This window comes from Tiliqua scincoides, chromosome 5 (assembly GCF_035046505.1).
Source record: "Tiliqua scincoides isolate rTilSci1 chromosome 5, rTilSci1.hap2, whole genome shotgun sequence".
NCBI lineage: Eukaryota > Metazoa > Chordata > Lepidosauria > Squamata > Scincidae > Tiliqua > Tiliqua scincoides.
The window spans coordinates 105,261,564-105,265,807 of record NC_089825.1 but is presented as its reverse complement, the minus strand read 5'-3'; the positions used below and the strand labels follow the sequence as shown (position 1 = coordinate 105,265,807).

General features: G+C 43.9%; 1 pseudogene; it reads left to right on the top strand.

The window, feature by feature from the left end:
* Window positions 1-269: 269 nt before the first annotated feature.
* LOC136652898 (olfactory receptor 14I1-like) lies at window positions 270-1,226 on the top strand (annotated as a pseudogene).
* The last annotated feature ends 3,018 nt before the right edge of the window (window positions 1,227-4,244 follow it).

Below are 4,244 nucleotides of genomic sequence, written 5' to 3'. Positions count from 1 at the left end.
ATTCACCGCCAGAGCTAAGGTAAGGTTGCCATGGAGGTCTCAGTGCAAAGCTTTGCCTTTGGGTTCTCAAGAAATCTGGCACCAAACAGTGAAGTGGAGGATATTCTAGGAAATATTCTATATTCTATAAGAAATATATTTCTATAAGAAATATTCAGATATTCTAGGAAATATCTGGCAGCCTTGAAATCATCATTCATCATCATCAACAACAGGTTACTAAATCAGTATATGAGCATTGACAGTTTCCATCTGTTTCTGTCTACAGTATGAAGCAGACCAAGTGCAAAATGTCCGATGAAACTTCAGCATCTGGGTTCCTGCTCTTGCCCTTCTCAGATGTTCAGGAATTGCAGCTTCTACATTTTGGGGCCTTCCTGCTGTTGTACTTGGGGATTGTCTCAGGGAACCTTCTCATCATCTCTGCAATAGCTCTTGACCGTCTCCTACACAGCCCCATGTACTTCTTTTTAATGAATCTGGCCATTCAAGACATTGGGTTTCTTTCGGTCATTATCCCTAAATCCATGGCCAATTCCCTTATGAATACCAGGCACATATCTTATTCTGGATGTGTTGCTCAAGTTCTCTTCTTCGTCTTCTTTTTAGCATCCAATTTTGCCCTTCTCATAGTCATGGCTTATGACCGGTATGTAGCTATTTGCAACCCATTAGAGTATGAAATGATCATGAACAGGAATGCTTGTCTGCAAATAATTGCCATTGTATGGATTACTGGTTTTCTCTATTCAGTGTTGCACACCACTGGCACTTTTGCAAGCCCTTTCTGCTCAAACTTTGTCAACTAGTTCTTCTGTGAAATCCCTCAATTACTGAAGCTTGCCTGTTCTGACTTATACTTAATTGAACTGGGAGTTCTTGTAGTCAGCATTTTCATGTGTTTAGGCTGCTTTATTTTCATTGTTCTTTCTTATGTGCACGTTTTCAGTGCAGTGTGGAAGATCCGTTCTGTGCACGGAAGAAGGAAAGCCTTCTCAACTTGCCTTCCCCACCTCATTGTTGTCTCCACATTTTTGTGTAGTGCGGTTTTTGCTGACCTGAGACCTCCTCCTGACAATCCATCACATCTTGATATAGCAATAACTATTCTGTATTCTGTGGTTCCACCCATGCTGAATCCAGTGATCTACAGCATGAGAAACAAGGAGATCAAAAATGCTGTGCTACGACTGCTGGGTTTCAGAGCATCTAAGAATATAGTGTAGAAGAGGCAATTGGACATTTTGGTGAAGCTACAGAACTGAGTGCTTCCTTCTCCCTTTCCAGTTAGTCAGTTGTAGTTGACGATGAGGACACATCCGTGAAGCTGTGAAATGAATCTTCTTAAGGATCCTGGACTGTGACACTTTCAGAAATGGATTTGGTGTGTTCACTGGTTCTCAGAACCAATACAAATGAAAAGCAAGGTGCCCATAATTTTTTTTTTCATTCATTTCTCCTTGAAAAGAAATGTGCTAGAATGGAAATCCATTTCTCCATTCATATCTGTTCAGAAATTGTAGTTTATAGGAGAATTGGGGAATTAAATCCTTAGGAATTGTGATTTTCTTAGAAAAGTGTGCGATGCATTCCGATGAAAGGAGGAGTGGACAATGAGTTCTGATTGAAGAGTGGATTTCAGACTCCAGAAACTACAAAGGTCTGGGTTACTTTTAGCCTGCCTGAAATTATAGCAGTTTTAAAACTTCCCTCTGAAACTTCAGGTGTTTGCAATCATTTTCCTCCAATATACACTGTCCACCTACTTTTGGGTCACCCTGTATATATGGTGATGAGGTTTTAGAAGTTCCTATTTCCTATTTAGAAGTTCCTATTTGAGATCACAATTTTAATAAGGAGAATGTTCTCCAATGTTCTATAGCTGATTTCCATAGGTATGTGGCATGGTGCAATGCCATTTGCTTGTTGCATGGTACAAGCCCCTCTTTGTGTGTGGTGTGCTGCTGTGTGCTTGCAGAGTGTGGCTTATCGTGGCAGTATACAAATACCAGTTGTTCTGGTCCCTGGTCTTGACCTGGAGGATTAAGCCACAACCACCCCTCAGATCTGGCCTACAAGCCTTGAATACTGGGGCATTGGCAGCATAACCTCAACCGCAGTGCAGCATTGTTACCAAAAGAGCTGATTTTAAGGGGAATTTTGCACAGCTCTGTTGGAACATGGGATCTGATGACTGGATAAATAAATTGGCATAACGCAGAGAATCCCTTTCCTTCAAAGAAAAAACTGAGAGAAATAGCTTTCAATAAAAGATCTTAGCTTTATTCAGAAAGAACAAAGATAGCAATATTGCATACAAAGGAGTAATAAAGATAAATTTCTTTGCCCTAAAAAAGTATAAGATGTACCTGCCTTAGAGCCCAATCCTGAGATGTGCACGCCTGCTTACCGCCAGTGTACACTGTCACAAATATGTCTTAAGGCACATTTATGGGGCTTAGCACTGGAGCGAGCCCTCTTGGGTCGACACAGAACTCAGTTTCTCTGTGCCCGCTTAATAGCTGCGCAGAATCGTGTAGCCCCATTGTGGGGCTACTTTCCTTACACAGGGGAAGGGGATGAATGTCCCCTTCTCCCAAGGAGGCAGCAGTAGCTGCCCAGCACACTCAGGGTGCCGGGTAGTCATTTTGGTGGCATCATAGCTCTGTGTGCCGGGCAGCTCAGGATTGGGCTGTTCTGGTGATTACGTTTAATGCAGAGTGCATTTGGTCTGCCCAAGGAAAGGGAAGGGGGGGCAGGTTTCCAGCAGTCCCGGTTCTTCTAACCCATCTTCTAGCAACCAGAGACAGGGAGAGAGAGGGGGGTGGGGAAGGGAGTTTTCATCACAGTATATATCTACCTATATTTTTCAGAAGATCAGGAGGTCCTTTGAGCAGCAGGTCGAAACTCTGTCCTGTCACAACCAGAGTGACAAAATCAACTGACTTAAACCTTTTCTTTCTAACCTTCTTCCCTTATTCCATGCTACCCTTCCCCAAGCACAACCAAAAGCTGCTAACCCCACACTTGCTGGCCAGTTTTTTCTTGCATGTGCCTCCTTGGAACTTGCTGAATCGCCCAGAAAAAGAGCTTCATCTCTTCTTTCCCTACGGATTAGCATGTGGATTTCCTGAAAGGTCTTTCTCTGCATTGACATAGTCTTGGCCATCTAGCCCTAGATTCCCACAGCACTTTGCACACAGACTTGGTGTTAGGCACAGCTTTGGTACTGTACCATAAAACCTGCTCCCATCTCATATGCAGAGAAGTTGATTGCATGTTTAGTGCCTCTGAAATTTCTCTCCTGTGGGTCTGTGCGTGGCGCATACATGCGTTACAGTGCTCCTTCCGAACATTTCTATTATCATCCCCACAATAAATATTGTATTGCTGCAGTGTCTCCTTCACTCCTTCTTCCTTCCCCACTGAACCATTGCTGAGTTATGCCATTGGCCACAGCACACGGTTCCAGCAGATGGAATCAGTGTCCTCTGTCTGTGCATACTAACATGTTCTGAAATGCAGACCCAGTAATATTATCTTCAGGAGGCATGAGAATGACTGCAACAATTTGAAAGTCAGTTGCTTGCTGCTGGTTGGCAGTGTTGTCCCATCCCCCCACCCCTTGGGTGAGTGGTGTTTATGTCATCTTCCAGGTACAGAGAAGGCAGACCATTTTAAACTGGCTGGTAGTTACAGCCACCAAGCATTTTGCTCCCCCAAAATTCAGGTGGAAATATGGTGACATCATGATGTCATGTCACCTTCGTATATTGGATTTTAGGTGTGTAGACTTTTAAAAAATTAGTACTGTGCCCACGTGCAAAGGAGGAAGAGGGCTGGGTGCTGGTGCCCTAAGAACCCTTTGAGACCACCCAGCTCCCATCCCTCCTCCAGTCTCTGCACTGGGAAGGAAACTCTCTTGTTCCAGGCCATGCCAAACAAGCCCTAACCTCGCTGCTTGCATTGCGGCAGCAGCATACTATGTAGTTTACTCTAAAGCAGTGTTCTTCAACCTGTAGGTTGTGATGCCAAGGGAATCGTGAAGCCTCATTTGGAGTTCACGGCAACCTTTCAAAGTCTGTCACAGAAACAAAAATGACTTCACTCACATGTATTTGACACAATTATCCACATGCGCAAAGGGGGGGAAGGGGACCCAGAGAGGGAGCAGAATTGGCAGGTGGGCCCTCAATTTATTTGTTTGCTTGTTTGTTTGTTTCTTTGAGTTGTGGCATGAAAAA